Below are 23,044 nucleotides of genomic sequence, written 5' to 3'. Positions count from 1 at the left end.
AAATTTAAAATGGCTAAACGCCGATGTTCAAGGATTAAACCTCTGGGAACATGGTGAAACTCTACCCGAGGACCCAATCAACCATCTTCGGTCAACGATGACTACTAAGTCTTAGTAGTCTTAGTAGTAGTCTAAGTCTTAGTAGTCATCGTTGACCGAAGATGGTTGATTGGGTCCTCGGGTAGAGTTTCACCATGTTCCCAGAGGTTTAATCCTTGAACATCGGCGTTTAGCCATTTTAAATTTATTTCAACATAATGTAGATTTATTTATAATCACAACCATTGTTTGGTTCTGGGCTATTTTGCAAGTATTCAAATCACTGATGATGGACCGATAGGTTTGAAAACGTTCTGATGAACTCATTTTATTGAATCCATTGGGATTCTAAAAATTTTTAGTAAATATACCTTTTACATAGAAGTGGTTTTTACTTCATGTTCCAGTTTGTTTAACTATAAGGTATACAGCCAATCCAGGGAACTACCCCTTTTTAGATTATAGATATACTCTGGGCTAATTAGCAAAATACAAGGAAAAGTTATTTACCAGCAATTTATTGCTGGAATCGAATCTTATTATTGCATGTATTAATAATATATATATGCAAAGTCGGCAGATAGTGTGCTACTTTTTTTATAAACAAAATGGCGCCCGAAAATCGTGTTTTTTTCAATTTTTGCTCTATAACTCCAAAGATTTTAACTTTAGACCAAAAACACCCAAATAAAAATTCACCGCAATTAAATTCTGCATAGAGACGTGATTTTTCCGACTTACTTCGACGAAAACTTTCCCCGGAAAAAGCGGGTTTTTTCAACAAAATCTTTCATTTTCAACTAAACTTTTAGATAAGTAGTTGCTAATCAATAATTAAATAACTTAGTAACGTAAAAGCCCTTTCCGTATAATTCCAGAAGTCTATTGAAATTGAATGAACAGTTTAGCAACAATTAAAATGTTAATTAAAAATTTACGGTCGCTATAATAACGACAATAATTATGATGCATAAGAATAACTATGATTTTTTCATAAAAAGACACTATACCTATCTAATGTACTTTACAGAATTGAAATTCGACTATTTAAGCGGCCTCAGGAATATTTTAAAGTTATAAACAATTTTTTGGTTTATAAACAAATAGAATATCTCGGGAAATATTAAACTAAATTAAATTGTAAAAACAGTATTCGAAAGACACCGGCAGGAAACTTCTTCTAAAAGAAAAAACGTTTAATTATGACGAGTGGTTCCTGAGACACAACCGGTCAAATTTGACCGGAATTTACGGCAAAGATATAAATAATAGGATCATAATATTCAAACCATCACCTTTTTGTTTTTGTCCTCTTTCTCCACATCGATTTTCGTATCTTTAAAATCCTCATAACATATATTATTATAATAAAAACTATCGATAATACGTGTGAAAATTGCCAAAAATAGCAAAATTCCAATCAAAAATTAGGTTGGAGAAAATGTAACCCTCAAAGTTCAAAATTGGTATACGTTAACAAAATGCATTTTCTCGGCTTCCCATGGAGCAATTTCCTTCATTATTTTTTTGTTCCCTAATAACTCGAGTAGAGCCATCGAACTAACGCATTATTAAATGTCAAACTTGCTTTTGTTGTGTTATAATAGATTAATTTATTTATAAGAACAGAAAATTACATATTTTTTCCAGTTGTAGGCTTTTTTTTAGATAAACTTACTACAAGTGTACCTTTTAAAGTTAAAAACATAAATATTCTCATTTGAAAGCTGTATAATTATTTAAACAATTTTTATTTAAACAAATTAAAATATTGTGTTATAATAAATAAATTAATTTATTATAACAACACAAAAGCAAGTTTGACATTTAATAATACGTTAGTTCGATGGCTCTACTCGAGTTACTTGGGAACAAAAAAAGAATGAAGGAAATTGCTCCATGGGAAGCCGAGAAAATGCTTTTTTTTAACGTATACCGATTTTGAACTTTGAAGGTTACATTTTCTCCATCCTAATTTTTGATTGGAATTTTGCTATTTTTGGCAATTTTCACACGTATTATCGAGAGTTTTTATTATAATAATATATGTTATGAGGATTTTAAAGACATGAAAATTGGTGTGGAGAAATAGGACAAAAATAAAAAGGTGATGATTTGAAAATTATGATCGTATTGTTTATATCTTTGCCGTAAATTTCGGTCAACTTTGACCGGTTGTATCTCAGGAACCACTCGTCATAATTAAACGTTTTTTTTTTATAAGAAGCGTCCTGCCGCTGTCTTTCGAATAGCGTCTTCACAATTTAATTTAGTTTAATATTTCCCGAGATATTCTATTTGTTTATAAGCCAAAAAATTGTTTATAATTTTAAAATATTCCTGAGGCCGCTTAAATAGTCCAATTTAAATTCTGTAAAGTACATTAGATAGGTATAGTGTCTTTTTATGAAAAAATCATAGTTATTCTTATGTATCATAATTATTGTCGTTATTATAGCGACCGTAAATTTTTAACATTTCAATTGTTGCTAAACTGTTCATTCAATTTCCATCGGCTTCTGGAATTATAATGTATACGGAAAGGACTTTTACGTTACTAATGCCCGGTTGCACCAACAGATCTTATGCTTAAGTCGAGAATATCATAAGAATTAATATAATATAATTATAATATATTACAATAAGAATACCATAATATAATAATAGATATATAATTGATAATAAGGTAAGAATCTAAAATTATGATGCAACGTAAGTGATACTCAAGAAGGCCCTATCTATAAGTAGAGCTTAGCTAAGCTGGAGCTTAAGATCTGTTGGTGCAACCAGGCATAAGTTATTTAATTATTGATTAACAACTACTTATCTAAAAGTTTAGTTGAAAATTAAAGATTTTGTTGGAAAAACCCGCTTTTTCCGGGGAAAGTTTTCGTCGAAGTAAATCGGAAAAAACAAGTCTCTATGCAGAATTTAATTACGGTGAATTTTTATTTAGGTATTTTCGGTATCAAGCTAAAATCTTTGGAGTTATAGAGCAAAAATTGAAAAAAACACGATTTTCGGGCGCCATTTTGTTTAAAAAAAAAGTAGCACACTATCTGCGGACTTTACATATCCATATTATTAATATATACAATCATAACATTCGATTCCAGCAATAAAATTGCTGGTAAATAACTTTTCCCAAAAATGGCCTATTCTCCGATAATCAGCCCAGACTAATAGCAGTGTGTGAAGGATTAAAAGTGTGCACTGTTTTAACCTACGCGTTGTCATGGTGACAATCCTTATCTTTCGCGTTTTCATGGTGATGACAATATGAGCAATGAATTACAACAAAAGTTTTGACAGTTTTGTGGTTTGAAAGTAGTTAGAATTTTTAAATGTCAAATTTCTAAAAATTGAAGAATAGAAATGAATTCCAGTGACGAAGAGTTACAGCTTTTTTATTTGTTTATAATAGATCAAATATTGTATGAAACTGTGCGTGAAGTACTTTTTGCGAACTTACTCTATTTATAGCACTCGCTCCGTTGTCGCTCGTGCTCTAAAAATCGCGTGCGTTCGCAAAAAGCATACTTCACGAACTGTTTCATAAATAACTATTTTATCAAACTTGTTAAGATACAAAATAAAAAAGTTACTGTTAAAAAAGCAATATCTTTTTTTGAAAAAAAAAAATAAGGAGAAGTCCAATGGAAAGCATAATAGGTAATGTAAGTTATTATGCTTTTGAGTAAGTAAGTTAAGGCGGTGGTTTTGGTCATTGGCCTTATTCATTCTTCTTTATTTGTGTATTATTAATAGATTCTAGAAGTTTGACTGGCTTAGAATGATTCGTTTTTAAAAAAACTGGAGCTAAAAGCGAATAAAGAAATTTTGTTGTTTGGTAAAAAATGCCATTTTCCTCAGAATAGAAAGACTAGCATCAGAGATACGAAAAAATGTTTAAATATGAAATTGTAGGTTATTTTATTCCCGAGAACTTGGTTTGAAAATAGTATATTGTACAACAAGAGAGAAAAAAGACATATTTCTCACGAGCGCAGAAGTTTGTTGGCACGAGCCGACGCACCAGGCGAGTGCCGCAAACCAAGCGAGAGAGAAATATGTCATTTTCTCTCGTGTTGTACACTGTACTTTTTCTATGGATGCGTTTTTGTCAAGAGTTCAAACTTCAAAAGTAAATAACTTAGGTGCTTTTGGGTATATTATATGCCTAAATTGAAATAAAATACATATATACACATAGGTATTTGATATTCTTAATATTTATATACTTTATTTATTTAAAATTATAATTCAGAGTTGAACAGTCTTAAAAGGTAATTTTTGATAAGTTTTGACAAGTTTAAACACATTTTGTTTGACAAAAATAATTGTGTTTGTATTGTGCATGTTACCATGGAAATGGCGATCATATGTATGTAAACCGGCGGTGAACCCGTGAGAAAAAATATTTCTCACTGCAATGGCCGACTTTTCTCACTGCCTGAGAAATTGTTTATTTTGAATGTATGTAAGTAGTGAGAGAAGTTGCACATTGTATAGCATCCATAGAAAAAATTTTTTCTGCGGCTAAAATTGAGTAAATCGTCAATGAATATTATCGAAAAAAATTAATTTTTTCGATATAAAACTAAAATTTTTGATAGCAAATAAATCAAAAACTATTAATTTTATCAAAAAAAATGTATAGAACATTTTTTGCTTAGATTTTTTTTTTATTGTTACAAATGCCATCTGTTTATTTCAAACTATAAACACTAAGCATTTTTGTTGAACAGAATTTGAAACATTAAGAGTGATCGCCCAGTGGCTATAACTCTATTGGTTAAATATTTCTGGATATACATTGGTATGACTTATATCTATTTACTTCACTACTTAATCTAAACTTATTCTAAACTTTTACTTGTTGTCTATTGTCTGCTTAGAATGAATGTTTTTATCAACTTTTACGGTCAAAATATAATAAAAAATTTCCACCCCCGAGATGGGGTAGCAACCACCCCCATGGCAAAAGCGCCTTTCAGCATCATATAGATTTTGATCCTTGGACTATCCACTACTTATTCTCAAATTTTCAAGCAAATCGACCCATTCTGTGAAAATTGCGAGGTGATAAGCTCCCGTTCCTTAATATGTGATTTATTTTTTACTCACTTGACGACTTGACACGTGAATTATTATGCAATAACCGAGGATTTTGTATTCGTAAAAATTTTATCACGTCAACTTTTTAATATACCCCCAAAAGTCATAGAAATTGTGCATATAAAATAAATTGAAATAAAATCTTACTAAATATACAGTTTACAAAAAATTGCAGCTGCAAGTAGGGATGGGAAAAACCTACCGGTTTTAACCTAAAACCGGAAATAATTATTATTCTCAAGTAATTATTCCAAACAAAACCATAAAATACAGAAGCAAACTGAAAGTGCAAACTCACATCAGCCAGAAACAATTAAGTTTTTTCGTTGAAAAGGTACGTGTAATCATAATACTTACGTTGTTCTGAAGCTGTTTTTTATTTTTTCTGAAGTAGTATTTTGTATTTTGACAACGAAACCCGATTTGCGAAACGTTAATAAAATCATTTTTTTGGTAAAATTGTGGCTTATTTCCCATTAAAAGTAATTTATCATAATATTTACATAAGAAGTTATCTGATTGAAGTAGACGCAAACATCATCTATTTGTCACACTTGACTCTTGACATTTAAAGTGGGTGAATGACTTTTTCTGATTACCAAAAATAATGTTCTGGCTATGAATATTTAATTACCGATTACGAATACGAATCTCCAAGGATTTCCCTACGTTTTCAAAACGATACACCGATACAGGAAGTATTAAATGAGTTAAAGTGTACCTATTATACAAATATACAAACGTGTTAAAAAAATACATGATACATTTATTTGATGGTAGTAAAAATAAAAGATAAATTGCATTATCCAATTTATTTTTAAGTAAAATATTTATGTTGATATTATTTTTTTTAAATCCCATTTGAAAGAGTCTGGGAAATTTTTTATAAGTTGAAATTGTTGGGTTAAATTGTATATTATTGCAATATGTATATATTACTCTTACGCTATATTATATTTAATAATAATCAATACATATATGATAATAATAAAATAATAAATAAATATAATAATTAATAGAATAAAATGGTTTTATTAAAAATTGTGTTTTATTTATATTGATATTGATGTTCTTTCGATAGTACTAATTTTGATCATAATGATATCGAGTATCGAGTCGAGTAGAGTATCGCAAACTGAAGTGCATTGTAAATGTAACATTGTAACCTATTGGATTAAAAAAACCAAAAACCGGTTTTTGGAAAAACCGGTTTTTTTGGCCGGTTATAACCGCCAGGTTAAACCGTAAGCAAAAAACCGGTATAACCGAAAACCGGTGTTTTGTCAAAAACCGCCATCCCTAGCTGCAAGTAAAAATTTATAAAATACTGGCGCATCCACCATAGTGGTTATTAGCGACGCCTTCAAAATAAAAACAATTATATTTTATAAAATATTCCTATTCTCATCCATTAATTTTTAATAAATGAAAAACTCCCTACCCCTTGTGAGATTCGACCTCACGACCCCTGAATCTGAAGGTAGGCTCTCTTACCGCTGAGCCACAGAGAAGTTCTTTTAAAATTTTGATTATGGAATTAATGGCGATTAAGAAGATTTTAGGGTTAACTATCCGGACCATAAGATCTCCAGAAATTAATAAATCTAGTCAGTGAAGCAAGTTATCCGAGAGGCTTAAAAATCAATATTTCAAAGACAAAGTTGATGACAGTTGGAAAGATTAACCGCCGTTACACGCGTCTTCTATACAGTCTATGTAGTGACGTGGTTGAACGCGTATGAGCGTCGCCCTCACTCCTCACCTACATTAATTCGACTTATTTCGAGGAATAATGAATGCACAACATATTATGTAGGTATATAAAATGGGTTGTACTCACATATAGAAAGTCTCGTAAACCATTTTTTTATTAATTTAACAAAACCAAAGTAAAAATAATATAGATCAAAAGTATAAAAATGTCAAATATATAAAGCAAAAATAGTAGGATAATAGACAAAAGAGATAATCAATACACCAATGAAAAGTTTTAAAAGTATTGCACACATCTAAAGATAATATACAGTAAGAGCCACCATACTAGACATTTAAGAACATTGAGCTATTACAGCCCTGGACCCTTCACTTGTTGCAATGTTTATTTTTATGTCAAGTGACGTTTAGAACGTCAGAAAATGTATAGAAACTGAATATTAACATAGAAAGTTAACAAATAATAGATCAGCTGTATTAAATCGAGCTAATCTAATTTTGACGTTTACAGTTGTCATTTTGTTAAAGTTGTAAAGTATTGTAATATTCTTGTTGTTTAAAGAAATTTATTTTAATACGAAGTAATAATACTATTAACTACTGTATTTTGGTATCGAAAAACAATTATTTAGAATAGTTTCTTGACAGTAACATGACAAGAATGAAAGTCATATCTGAGAACGGAAAGGATTAGACCATAAGCATAGCAATTAGGTACCTACCCATGTATCTAGTACGGTGGTTCTTACTCTATACATTTACTCAGATTCTTCCTCCTCTATTTTCCAACAGGAAATAAACAAAGTTTTCATGTGTTTCTTACAAATTGGTCTTCTACAATTTGGTTGCAGCATTTTGTCTGAGTTTTTCTGTTCTTCTTCTTAGGAGAGTACGCACATTTATTAGATACTTGTTCCATTTCTACAGGTTCTGCTTCATCTCGAATTCCCAAATGGTCCCTTATTTCCTTATTTGAATTTGTAACAATACAGGGACAGTAATATGTTCGCAGAAATTCAGTGCCGGTTTAACCTAACTTCGGGCCCTGGGCACTATAGATTTAGGGGCCCCCTTGATTGCTATTCGTTGTCAATTTTTTTAACAAAAAAACACATGCATTAACCTGCATTAACTATAACCGTTTATTGTAAAACCCATACACTTTTAAAAATTTTAAAAAAGATTTTTAAAACAAACAATAAAAATAGCAAACGTAAAAAATATTCCAAAAAAATACATTTAAAAATAAAAAAACAGAAAGTTCTACAGAACAACACATGACAAACAAAAAAACATAATCTAAAAAATATGTAAGACACAAATTAGCTCACTTTTTTTCTTGACTAGGCATTAGCAAACTGCCATATTAATACTATAAAAATTCAGTTGCTCCACTTCTTCATTTTTAACAATGCGATAGTGATAATGCGTCTAGGTTTTCTTGATCCTTTGATCTTCAATATAATATGTATCTTTATTCTTTTTAAAGCTAAAATAGACCGCTCGCCTGACGCATTAGAAATTGGTATCGTCAAATAAACTTGCAGTAAAGATAAAAATTGGCAAAAGTTGCCTTTAAATCCTGGATGACACCAAATTGTCAAATGTTTATTGAAATTTTTGGCATAACGTTATATTATAATGAATAATTTCATTATGCAAGTTCTCCTTGGTTTCATCAACATCTTTTTATATTCCTCGCATAAAATTTTAATTCACTTTTTGACTTGTTCTTTATTTAGCGTAAAAAATATCTAACAGCTGATGTAACATCTTTGTAGCATTATATTCTCTTTAAAAGATCTTGAAAAATATTGTGGCATATAACAATAAACAGGTACTTCAATTCTGAATATCTCTTGCCCCTTTAAAGTTGTTTCACTTTCAACTGCTTCATCGAAAAAATGTTTTTTCTTTGTTTTTTTTGAAGCCCAATTCTATAGAATATGCTTGAGATTATTGCCTTCCCAAAAAATATTTTTGGCTTCTAGTTCAATTTCGCTTAATTTATTTCTTACGTCTCCAACAAAACTCAAATATCATTAATTCTACTGCAACTGACACGTCCAAGTCCACAGTTTCTAACGTTTTGCTTGTTGCATTCACTCGTTTTAAAATACTTGCCTAAATCAGTGTCAATAGAGTATCCAAGTTAACCTATCTCAAAGGTATCCATTTTATTATGCAGTGCCTTGGGTTCACTTCTAACTGCTGATTTTTTGTCTCTATTATTGCTTAACTGGAAAAATATGTTTGAAGAATCCGTAGTTTTTAACCCGGGAGTAGTCGCGCTCACTTCTGTAACGTCGATAGTCGCGTGTGAGATTCTATCTCAAAATACGAATTTAAAACAAAGTTTTATTTTGTACTATTTTTATCTACTTTTTATATTGAAAATATATATTTCGAACAATTTTATTAAAAAAACCTGTGTTAACGGCCACATGCCAACATCGGCCACCTGTCCTAACGGCCAGTTTAAAAATTTCCTTCTTTCATTTTTAGTGGCCGTTACTGACAAATTTTACTGTACAGTAAAACCTGTGTTAACGGCTACCTGCCAACATCGGCCACCTGTCCTAACGGCCAGTTTAAAAATTTCCCAAAGTAATTATATGTAGACTACAAAAACTGGCAATAGCGGCCACCTTTCTATATCGGCCAATAGTTCTTTTATTTTTAGTGGCCGTTACTGACAGGTTTTACTGTATTACGAAAAAGGATGAAATGTGAGATTCTATCTAACGGCGCGACTACTCGCGGGTTAAAGCTAATTGGCTCTCCCCAAAGCCATAAATTCCACAGAAAGAAGAAGAAAAAGAAGAAGAAAAAAATTCCTACGCATTACTACACCCTTCCTCGAGGCACTTACGAAATTTTTTCAAAATTGCAAAATTTTTCATCAAGTTATCGCGAAAAAGGATAAAAATTGAGATTCTATCTCACCGCGCGACTACTCGCGGGTTAAGTAAAGCATTTAGTGTCCAAAGTTTCTACATGTTTTGTTTTCATCGCTTCCAGGAATTCATTGCAAGTTTGGTCAGACAGATATTGTAGCTAGCTGAATATTTTCTTTATTCGCATTCCGCTGTAAATTCTGAGCTAAGAAGTTGTCAAAAGCAAAGTATACAAGACAACTTAAGTAATTTCCCTTATGACGACTCGTTAAATTCTCATGGGATCAACGAAAAGCTAGTCCTTGAGAAGCAAGTAATTTAATGGTAACAACAACTCTTCTTAGATCTTAGGACCTTTACTCAATAGACAGATTCGCGTTCTACTTGCTCTTTTAAGCCAGCGTCTATAACTCCAATTTAACTGATGATCCATCTAACTCCAACTGATGATCTTTTATTAATGTAACCATAGAGTTCAGATGAAATTTACTTTCTTCGTGAGATTTCAGTAAACTATTCAAATATTTCTGGTGGGTAAAATATATCCAAAATTAGTTTTTTCTAAAAAAACTATTTTCTTTTCAATTGAAATAATTTGCACGGGTAACAATAAACAGCTTTAACACTTCTCTTTGCCTCCATTGGGTTTTACTCTATAAGAGTTGCTTTTATTTAATCTTCTATAATAAGCTTTGTCTCCAGCTTCATACATTTTTTTTACAATTTTCTAAGGAATCGCTCTTTGGTTTAAAAGTTGTCACAGTTCTTATTTATCAGTCTTAAAGTCAGACCATATCGAAATCGCAGGTATTTCGTAGTATTTGTCTCTATTAAAAAAAATAAGGTCCTCGATAATTTAGCGGACTTTTGTTATTAACCCTCGTAAGGCGGTGCGGGCTGCAAATGCACCCCAGACCTCGTTTTTCTCACCTATCTTTTTTAATATATTTTTTTTGATTTTTGTCCATTTTTTTATTCTCAATTAATTCAATTCTAAACGCATTTCACCCATTACACCGTTTAAAACTCTTAGCGTTTAAGTGCTTTTTTGGAAAAATTACTGTAGGCTACAAATGATGAAAATTGCATATCCTAAATTGGACGTTTCTGATATTCTGCCTGGAGCTAACAAAGTTAAAGAACAAGGTCGGTGTTACTTATGTCAGAGAAAAAAGACCGAAACTTTGTGTGTAAAAACTTTGTGTTGCTCACTCTGTGCAAAATTTCATGTGTTTTTCTTGAAACGATAATAATTTTTTTAAAGAAGAAATGAGTACCTACTTTTTTGTAAAATTATATTTCATAGGATAATAAACAAGTCCTAATTATGTTTTAAATCAATTATCCCGACGTTTACATATAAAAATGGATATACCGATGGGATGCAAACGTTGTTTACGTAAGAATCTAAGCACCTCCTTACGAGTGTTATAAAAGGAAACGTCCCTACGGGCCCCTGGGCGCCCGCCCCAAGCGCCCAATGGATAAAACGGCACTGCGGCAAGGGGGGAGAAGGGGGATTGCCTTGGGCACCGAAAGTTTTTTGTATTATTTGTGAACGACAAGTTACATTTTCCTACTTTCTTTTATATATATATATATATATATATATATATATATATATATATATATATATATATATATATATATATATATATATATATATATATCTATATGCTCTGGGAGGGATTTAACCCCCAAACCCCCCTCGGTGCCCCACTGTTCCTAACCTAACCTAAACAATATTATTTTAATTAAACTTACCCAAATATTAAACAAAAACCTAAAAGTTTCTTTGAGATAAAACAGAAACGTGATTTCACCGTGATTGAACGCGCAGTAAGGAATTCTCTCACTTGAAGAGGTTTGCCACTTCTTTCAAGTATCACACAGCACACTGACCGCCTGAAATAATTCTATAACTTTGTCATACCCTCTCATGAACGATACTAAAGGCATTCCTGGGTACTCAAGGTTATCGTATTAGTTAAGACAATTTCATTGGTTATTATAAACAAATATGGTGAGGTATTCCCTCATAGCGCGTGTAATGGCGGGTTAATGTAGATCGAGATGTGCTTTATCTTGATGGAGAGGACAGAGAATGGGTAAACCATTTTAAATACCTTGACAGTTGTATAAATTTAAATTGCAACTATGATGAAGAGATAATATCAGTTAAGGCTTATATGACCTGGAAACCAGTTTTATATAACCGAAGTCTGTCGATGAATATTCGCAGGAAGGTACTGAAATGTTATGTGTGATTTATATTATTGTATGGTTGTGAGGCATGGACGTTAAAAACCATAACGTTAAATAAATTAGAAGCATTCGAATAATTATCGTGCTATCGACGAATCCTAAAGATATCGTTGGTTTCGCACACTTCCAATGAATATGTTCTGCAAATAATGAATTCAGAACGTCTGCTCACAAACACCATAAAGAGGAGAAAACAAGAATACTTCGGTCATACAATTATAGGACCGAAATACCATAAAGAAGAAAGGCTAATTATAGAGTCCTGGGGTTCCGTTTACACTCTCCTGTTTTGCGAAATAGTAGTTGTTAACTCTTACAAAAGAACGAAGTAATCAAAAAAAAAATTAACGACACGAGCCGTAGGCTCGTATCGCAAACTTCATCCATCATCGTGAGTACTTACTTACTTTCCGTGTCCGGAACACCAACAACTTTAAATTCTATATTTCCAATGGTTGGCCACATATATGGCCCTGTCATTTGCTAAAATTAAGTCTTCTTCTGTGCAGGTCTCTCTCATCTTTGTGCATGACAGTAGATATTGGCTGGTCTGAACCGCCCCACAGTCGCAGATATCGTCCTTCTGGTATCCCCATTTTTTCAGGTTACTTGATGTTTTGAGAAAGTTTTTCCGAGATCTTAATCTATTTGGCTGAGTTTGGTGGTCATATAAGGGGTGTTTTCGGTCCATCTCCTGCTTTTTTCGTTCTACCCCTGACGTTATAACGCGCAAGACGGGTTAGCACGTAGATAAGTACTAAAACAAACACCACAGCACTAATGCTACTCACCTTGCAGTTATATGTAGGCCGTTGTCGTTCTTCAACGGTACTGGCTCCGAACTAACTCACCGGTGGCGGGGTGGATTCAAATAGAACGAATAAATATACTTGGGGGACAGCTTCCTTTTTTGCCAGCCAGTACAAACAGATAACTATAACTCATTCCCCAAATGAAGCAAAGAATAATAATAAGACACGAGTAACCCATATACAACTTTTATTGCCCTATGATGTAATACTAACATCGGTTACGAGGTTGTCTCTTACAAACAAATTAAACAAGTGATTAGGTGACATTATTAACTATCTGAAATATTCAAAGAGTGACTACAAGTATTTTTTTTAGTGACAAATTTATCTAAATAATGTAAAAAAAATAAAAGTGACAAAATTATCTTACCGCAATATAACTATTAAAATTTAAAATCCACTATTTTAAATATATATTTCCCCCGTACATTAAATTCAATTAAAAAAAAATAACAACAAAGCTGGTAACAAAGACTGGAAGATGTTCCTTCTCAACACGAACGAATTTCGGGTAACGCGGCGGTTAGCAATGGGCCCATAGCGTACGCAAGTGCAGAATGAAACACACCGTAGGTAATATTTGAAAAGTTTTAAACTATAGATTCCAATAAAATCCCTGCCTTTGCCCCATTACAATTTAAACTGTGATGTAGGTATTTTACAAACTTTAGATATTGTTTACTTTAAATAAACGGTAGCAGTAAAAAAAAAGAAAAAAATAATAACTGGCTATTACACCCTAAAGTTATATGTTTCTGTTCATGAAAAATAAGTTACTAACGTCGGCAAAAAAAAATCAATAGATACTCCTAATGATCCTAGATGATCTATCCTCTTAATGAAGTTTAAATTAAAAATGTGCAAATAATAAAGATCATCCTCTTATTACTATCCAAAAAAAATTAAGTCCAAACAAAGCATGAATATAACTTAATTAATATAATGAAGTGTAAAAAAACCTTAATTCTGAATCTTCTCCACAGAATACCATATCTACAACGGATTATGTAGGGGCTTAAGATTCTACCATCGGGTCCATCAGTCCATTCCCTGACATGCCATGACGCTCAAATGGCCTCTCTGTTGAAAGCGTGTGACTTCAAGAAAACGTCCCGTACTAAAACGTCCCGTACTAAAACCCTTAAATAAAAATAATCCCATTAAGTACCCGAATTATGTACTTTAATTTACAAGATTTAAATATCCCCAAAATAACAAGTAGCTGTTTCGATAAAGTATTTCATTTCTCTACTCAAAATTTAAATAAAACTACTTTGAAGAGCACTTCAATAAATAGCTGCCTTCATAAAACTACATCTGTATAGTTGATTACATTTAAATCCTCTATGGCAATATAGCCTAACTTTTCCTAAGTTATCCCACCCCATGTAATGAAACAAAAAGAATATATTCAAATGCTGCTAAACCCATCCCAGAATATATATTACATTACCAAAATCTGCCGCTTAAATTTAAAATACGTTTTAAAGTTATTCTTTTAAATGTAGCACCCACAGTAAAACAGTTGACAAGCAAAACGAATTTGACTCTATTTATTACTAACCTACAGCTATTAAAAAACAAAAGAACAACGATATACCTGTTTTCTTTCAAACACAGGGTTAAAATTAATTTCCCCACTCAGTTTTATCTCTCCTTCAATGCAATCCTTTTTTTAACTGGTCCGGTTTGGAGCAAATTTATCCGAAAATAATTCTGCTTTTCCTATTCACTATTAACAAAAGATTCTCAGCACTTCCTTAAGAATCTTACCACAGCTATCACCAATTGGTAGGAAAAATTTCACCAAAAATATGGTCGTATCCAAAACATATATTTTTGATCGCCTTCATAGGCAATTTTACACCATACACTTTTTGTAACAGCTCCAATGACTAGTCTCAACAAAGAACCACACCCAACAATGACTCGTTTGTCCAAAAATCAAGCACCATCGTCTTAGAGAGAAATAGAAAATCACAACGAAACACATGCGCCATCAAAAAGGCCGTGTTTCGAATATGTCAAGTACGTACACATCATTCAACAATATTATTTAATTATTGGCTTTATCATTGACGTCTAGAAGGTAGAACTGGTTGTCTACACTCGAGGAGAATGTCTTATGTTTCTTAGCAAAATATTATACCGTTACAGACCCCCCTTACTTAAAGAAAATTTACCCAGGGAAATTTTCTGCAGCGCTAGCTGCTTTAAGATCCTTAATACTATAGGTACCCTGATCATTCCCTAACTCATCAACCAAATTATATGTCCATTTTGATACCTTCTTCTTGATAAAGAATGGTCCAACCCAACGAGGAGCAAGCTTCTTCGAGAAGTAAGCAGTAGCGTCTGATAAAACGAAGTTCCTCCTCCATACGGCTTGATTAATACTGAATTCCTCTGGTCTCCTTCGAAGGTTATATACCCTCTCGCTCTTCTGGGAAGCCTTATCTAATCTTCTTCGAACGTCTGCAAACAACTCCTTTAAAACTTGAGTCCTCTCAACTACAGTTTTCTCCTGATTCTGATCGTCATTCACATCTCTAAGTTGTTCCTTTTTACGGAACTTGTCACCATCTAGTATCATGTTTCGTCCAAAATTCACGAAATAAGGATTCTGCCCAATTGATTCATGATAAGCAGTCCTTGTGGCACATGCTACCTTATCCAAATTAACATCCCATTTCCTATGATTGTCCGACACATACGAAGAGAGCATAGTCTTCAGTGTCCGATTATACCTCTCGGTAGGGTTTGCTTGAGGGTGGTAAAGAGCATTGTACCTAACCTGCACTCCATAAGTTTTCATGAGATTAGTAAACGCTCGTGAGCTGTATTGTGGTCCATTATCGCAAAGCAACAACCTAGGAGCTCCGAAGAGTAAAAATACGTTCTCCTCCAATTTCTTCACAATGTGTGCGGTTGTAGAAGACCGTAGTGGAAAGACAAGTGGAAACTTAGTAAACAGGTCCATGACAACTAATATGAAACGATGACCTTGTGTTGACCTTGGCAATGGTCCAATTAAATCTGAGCTTAAACATTCCCACGGTTGTGTGGCTCGCGGTTGAGCAGTCATCAAACCCTTCGGCCCTGTATGATCGACCTTATGTACGGCGCAGATCCGACAACCTCTCACATAGCGTGCCACGTCACTTTTAAGTTTCGGCCAATAGTAGCGTTCACAAACTCGCTTATAAGTTTTTAAAACTCCCGCATGACCAGATAATGGTGAGTCATGCGATTGTTGAAGAATTTTCCCCCGATCTTGTTTGGGTATTACCTCTTTCCAATTATCAACTTCGTCCACTAAAAATCCCAACCTAGGTTTAACGTACTTCCATAGCTTCCCATCAACAATTCTCCATTGACAATATTTCAAAGGCCTATTTTCCACTTTATCCTTAACTTTAGTGTACCAACGATCTCTGACCTCAGTCTCTACGGAATCTATCATTGGTACAGATCTGGAAAGCATATCAGGGACGACATGGTCCTTTCCTTTCCTATGAACTATTTTAAAATCGTATTGTTGTAACCTTACTGCCCAACGCGCAAGACGACCTGACGGGTCTTTTAAATTCTGTAACCACACTAGCGAAGCGTGATCTGTTACAACAGTGAACTGTATCCTTCCAAAAATGGCCGTAGCTTCTCAATACTGTATAATACTGCTAGACATTCTCTTTCTGTGGTTGAGAAGTTACGTTCTTGTCTAGTTAGAGATCTACTCAGATAACAAATAACTCGATCTCCATCGGGATGCGTCTGAGTCAACACCGCTCCAATGCCATAACCAGAGCTATCACATTGGACGACAAAAGGCAACGAATAATCAGGGCAATTCAACACTGGTGCCGATACTAAATATTCCTTAATCTTCTGGAATGAGGCATTACATTCCGATGTCCAATTAAAATTCCTCCCCTTCTTTAATAAAGCGGTAATTGGGGAAATCAAAGTCGCAAAATCTGGTACGAATTTCCGGTACCAAGAAAATGTGCCCACTACAGAACGAACATCCTTAACGTTTTTGGGAGTTGGTAAGGTAAGCATTGCTTTAACTTTGTCTAAATCGACATGTATCCCATTCCTATCCACAACATGACCAAGGTATTTTAATTCAGGCCGACAAAATTGACACTTGTCCCAACTGACAGTCAGTTTAGACTCTCTTAAACGTCTTAACACTTCCTCCAATATCCTTAAGTGTTCCTCGAAACTCTCGGTTAATATTACCACATCATCTAAATAGCAGAAGACGTAAGGCTCCAAATCTGGTCCTAGAACAGTATCTATAAGTCGTTGCCAACGCGCAGGTGCATTATGAAGACCAAAAGGTAAGCGTTTAAATTGGAATAAACCACGTCTAGGCACTGTAAAAGCAGTGAAAGGTCGGGATGATTCGGCTACCGGTATCTGCCAATAAGCAGACTTGATATCAAGAGTTGACAGATAATGCGCATTACGTAGCTTATCAAGGATGTTTGACATGTAAAGAAGTGGATAACTATCTCTTTCAGTTACAGCATTAAGCTTCCTGTAGTCAACGCAAAATCTGTAAGTCCCGTCCATCTTTTTCACCAACAGAATCGGCGAAGACCATGGGCTCGTAGACTTTTCTACGATTCCCTGAGCCAACATCTGATCCAGTTCCTTGTCAATCTGAGCTTGTATGATCGGAGAGACAGGATAGTATCGCTGTTTAATAGGTGCAGCTTTACAAACTATAGTATGTTCAGTAACATCTGTACATCCGAGGGTATCTCCCATAAGCTCACGATTCCTACTGACAACAGCCTCAAGTCGAGTTTTCTGCATATCCGATAAGACAGTTTGACCTCTAAGATGATCAACTGTAGATAACATAACTGGTGATTCAGAAAAATGCCACTCGTTATGCCTAAGATCTGGAACTATTCCCATAATACGCCAAAAATCGCTTCCCAATATCAGAGTATGTGGAACTCCCATTACGACCAAAACAGATATAACACGCAATCGGTCCCTAACCATAAAGGGTACTGAACATTCACCTTGTACTTCACAGGATTGTCCATTGGCTACACGACAAATAGTCGGCTTGGAACTATCGATTTCTAAACCTAAACTTCTCAATAACTTCCATCCAGTACTACCAACAATGGTTCTAGAAGCACCTGAGTCCAATAAGCCAAGCATTTCCGTCCCTAGAACACTTACTCGCAGATAAGGTCTCTCATCATTCTGTGCATGGTCTAAAATAAAATCTAATATTGATTGTACATTGGTCGAAGATACATCAGCTTCCTTATTTCGACCAGTTAAAGGGGCTGTGATCCGTTTCCCTGTTTCTTGCATTTAGGACAATTCCTCACAGTTACTCCTTCCTTTTTGCATCCAAAACAGTAAATTTTCTTCGGCATAAGACATCCAATAGCCTTATGTCCAGGTTGCTTACATCTAAACAAGTAACCATCCGTTCATGATTTTCTGAAGCATTGGAAGTTGAAGCAGTATCTATAACATTTAATTCCCCCTCTACTTCAACATCAACATATGCTAAATCCTTTTCCAGTATGTTTCCGCGTCTAATTGAGGGTTCGACATAATTTCGAATAGTATCCCTCCTTTCCTCCATCCTTCTACAAACCACGCGAAGTTCTTCCAAAGTCGTTGGTAGTGGATCTCGAAGTCGATCCTGATAAAACGGATGTAAGTTCCTCATGATTATAGACAGTTGAGCCTCTTCGCTTAAGTGACAACGCAATCTTTTAAAGTAACTGGACATGACGGCTAAATAGACTCCTATCGTCTCAGAGGAATGTTGAGTACGTCTCCTTAATTCTTCAAAGACAGCTTCACTGTGATGGGCAGACAAGTACTCCTTACGAAATTCTTCTTCGAGTTCTTCCCATGTGTTAACTCTCAGACGGACATCTTTGTAAAATTGGTACGCTTTATCACAGAATAGATCAACACCAGATTCTAACAAAATATGCTTTGGAACATGACGGGCCACACCGAATTCTTCTACCAACTCAAAGAAAGCTGATATTGACATGGACTTGCTACATCCTGAAAATTTTTGTATGCCCCACTTATGTGGTAGCACCATTCTAGAAGCCACAGCACTCGATCCAACCTGACCTACAGCAACTGCAGGTCTACTTGGGGAAGAACTAACAGCAGTTCCTAAATTAGCATGGAAAGTTTGGCTAAGTCCAGCTATAACATCAACTATGGGGGTACTGGGTTAGCTGGATGTGCCTTCCCATGAAGTAAATTCAGTAACGACAACACTCGAGTAAGTAGTGCTGATCTAGTAGTCTTCATCTCGTCATCATCTCCGTGTGCCATCCGATCGACTCTCCCTAACAAGTGATTTAACTTCGTCTCCCATTTTGTATATTCAGATGTAGTAGGTATTCCAATTATACCCTGAAGAGCTGTATCTACTTCTGCAAGATTCTTATCCACTGCATTTTTGTCCTCCGTAAATGTATAAGGATGCGCTGTATATTGAATTGTTTTATCACCATCACGTTCCATCCGAAGTAGAGGAGCTAAAGCTTTCCTATCGTCTTCCACCGATACAGATTGGACTCCTCGAATCCTTAATTCATACTCAAGAGCCTCTTTATCCAACCGGTTAACAACTAACTTTCGAGACATGATTCCCAAATATTTTCTCAATAACAAAAATTAAATCTAAGGTATCAATACAACTCATAAATCGATAATTGCTTCCTAGTTTAGACCAATGGGCAATAATTCATAGATAAAAATTATTAAGTAACCAACTCAAGGTTCGTTAAGTAATACTAAGTGCGGTATTATTTCAAAATAAGTTGCTTTTTATTCAGTTACAGCAAGGAAGATGGATTACAAATTGGATAACAATGACAATGATGTAGAGTTACATTTATCTACCATAAACTACATAAAATGGCAAAGGCAGCTTCAACTCCAAAAATGTCACCTTCAATAAAATATTCACTGTCAGCTCCATTCACCAAATTCCTCAAAAATGTTGACTCCACACCCAGTGGACCTATCTTCTACTAAACTTCAGGACTCCTAAGCCAGTTGTAGTAGTTCCAATATCCAATGTTTGAGCACTATGCACTTAGCATCTCCAGGCGATCAAGACACTGCTGAATAGGTACTATTCAAAAATTTAAACTCAAAAATGATGTCACTAATATCACAAGCAATCCAACCGTCACTAATGTCGCCAAAGGTCGCCACTAATGTCACCAATTGTCACCATATGTCGCCATTTATGTCACCATGTGTCACCACTAATTGTCACCATATGTCGCCACTAATGTCACCATGTCACCACTAATGTCACCACATGTCGCCATTTATGTCACCATGTGTCGCCACTAATGCCACCATATGTCACCTCTAATGTCACCATATGTCGCCACTAATGTCACCATATGTCACCTCTAATGTCACCATATGTGGCCCCACGTTGGGCGCAAAATTATAACGCGCAAGACGGGTTAGCACGTAGATAAATACTAAAACAAACACCACGGCACTAATGCTACTCACCTTGCAGTTATATGTAGGCCGTTGTCGTTCTTCAACGGTACTGGCTCTGAACTAACTCACCGGTGGCGGGGTGGATTCAAATAGAACGAATAAATATACTTGGGCGCCAGCTTCCTTTTTCGCCAGCCAGTACAAACAGATAACTATAACTTATTCCCCAAATGAAGCAAAGGAATAATAATAAGACACGAGTAACCCATATACAACTTTTATTGCCCTATGATGTAATACTAACATCGGTTACGAGGTTGTCTCTTACAAACAAATTAAACAAGTGATTAGGTGACATTAACTATCTGAAATATTCAAAGAGTGACTACAAGTATTTTTTTTAGTGACAAATTTATCTAAATAATGTAAACAAAATAAAAGTGACAAAATTGTCTTACCGCAATATAACTATTAAAATTTAAAATCCACTATTTTAAATATATATTTCCCCCGTACATTAAATTCAATTAAAAAAAAAATAACAACAAAGCTGGTAACAAAGACTGGAAGATGTTCCTTCTCAACACGAACGAATTTCGGGTAACGCGGCGGTTAGCAATGGGCCCATAGCGTACGCAAGCGCAGAATGAAACACACCGTAGGTAATATTTGAAAAGTTTTAAACTATAGATTCCAATAAAATCCCTACCTTTGCCCCATTACAATTTAAACTGTGATGTAGGTATTTTAAAAACTTTAGATATTGTTTACTTTAAATAAACGGTAGCAGTAAAAAAAAAGAAAAAAATAATAACTGGCTATTACACCCTAAAGTTATATGTTTCTGTTCATGAAAAATAAGTTACTAACGTCGGCAAAAAAAATCAATAGATACTCCTAATGATCCTAGATGATCTATCCTCTTAATGAAGTTTAAATTTAAAATGTACAAATAATAAAGATCATCCTCTTAATACTATCCAAAAAAAATTAAGTCCAAAAATTAAGCATGAATATAACTTAATTAATATAATGAAGTGTAAAAAAACCTTAATTCTGAATCTTCTCCACAGATTACCATATCTACAACGGATTATGTAGGGGCTTAAGATTCTACCATCGGGTCCATCAGTCCATTCCCTGACATGCCATGACGCTCAAATGGCCTCTCTGTTGAAAGCGTGTGACTTCAAGAAAACGTCCCGTACTAAAACGTCCCGTACTAAAACCCTTAAATAAAAATAGTCCCATTAAGTACCCGAATTATGTACTTTAATTTACAAGATTTAAGTATCCCCAAAATAAGAAGTAGCTGTTTCGATAAAGCATTTTATTTCTCTACTCAAAATTTAAATAAAACTACTTTGAAGAGCACTTCAATAAATAGATGCCTTCATAAAACTACATCTGTATAGTTGATTACATTTAAATCCTCTATGGTAAGTAAGTAAGGTATGCTTTATTGTCAAAAAATTTTAACAATTTGTGGACAAAGCTTATACAAAATAAAAAATACAATAAACAACAAAAAATAGTAAAAAACTACAAACAAAACAAAAACAGAAACAGACACCAAGTAAATGGCGTGAGTTATACTACTTAATATAATTTTACAGTTATTAAGTACACATTAAAAAATTAAAAATTTTGCAAATAATAAGTATACAACGTCAGAGCAAAAAGAAGGCAAACGAGGAAAGGGAAAAGGGAAAGTAAATCAAAAGTTCTATGCCGCTGCAAATATGTACACAAGTACTCGAAAGTAATAATCCTACAAGTATGGCAATATAGCCTAACTTTTCCTAAGTTATCCCACCCCATGTAATGAAGCAAAAAGAATATATTCAAATGCTGCTAAACCCATCCCAGAATATATATTACATTACCAAAATCTGCCGCTTAAATTTAAAATACGTTTTAAAGTTATTCTTTTAAATGTAGCTACTTTTTTATCCAATCAACTGTTTTACACCCACAGTAAAACAGTTGACAAGCAAAACTAATTTGACTCTATTTATTACTAACCTATTAAAAAAACAAAAGAACAACGACATACCTGTTTTCTTTGAAACACAGGGTTAAAATTAATTTCCCCACTCAGTTTTATCTCTCCTTCAATGCAATCCTTTTTTTAACTGGTCCGGTTTGGAGCAAATTTATCCGAAAATAATTCTGCCTTTCCTATTCACTATTAACAAAAGGTTCTCAGAACTTCCTTAAGAATCTTACCACAGCCATCACCAATTGGTAGGAAAAATTTCACCAAAAATATGGTCGTATCCAAAACATATATTTTTGATCGCCTTCATAGGCAATTTTACACCATACACTTTTTGTAACAGCTCCAGTGACTAGTCTCAACAAAGAACCACACCCAACAACGACTCCTTTGTCCAAAAAATCAAGCACCATCGTCTTAGAGAGAAATAGAAAATCACAACGAAACACATGCGCCATCAAAAAGGCCGTGTTTCGAATATGTCAAGTACGTACACATCATTCAACAATATTATTTAATTATTGGCTTTATCATTGACGTATAGAAGGTAGAACTGGTTGTCTACACTCGAGGAGAATGTCTTAAGTTTCTTAGCAAAATATTATACCGTTACAACGTGACTTTCCTCCTGATAGATGGTGAAGCAATCCCAGCTATGGGGTATACGTCTTCGATAGGTGTCGGTTTCATGCAACCCGATAATATAAGAACCGTTTCAT

At 34.1% G+C, this 23,044-nt stretch overlaps 1 protein-coding gene across 2 annotated transcripts in view; it reads left to right on the top strand.

Annotated features, from left to right (window-relative positions):
• Nucleotides 1-23,044, top strand: part of LOC126884042 (5-oxoprolinase) — a 657,750-nt gene that overhangs the window by 324,023 nt on the left and 310,683 nt on the right. The gene's annotated exons all lie outside the window — the stretch shown is intronic.

Source organism: Diabrotica virgifera, chromosome 4 (genome assembly GCF_917563875.1).
Source record: "Diabrotica virgifera virgifera chromosome 4, PGI_DIABVI_V3a".
Classification (NCBI taxonomy): domain Eukaryota; kingdom Metazoa; phylum Arthropoda; class Insecta; order Coleoptera; family Chrysomelidae; genus Diabrotica; species Diabrotica virgifera.
This window is presented reverse-complemented; position numbering and strand designations above follow the sequence as displayed.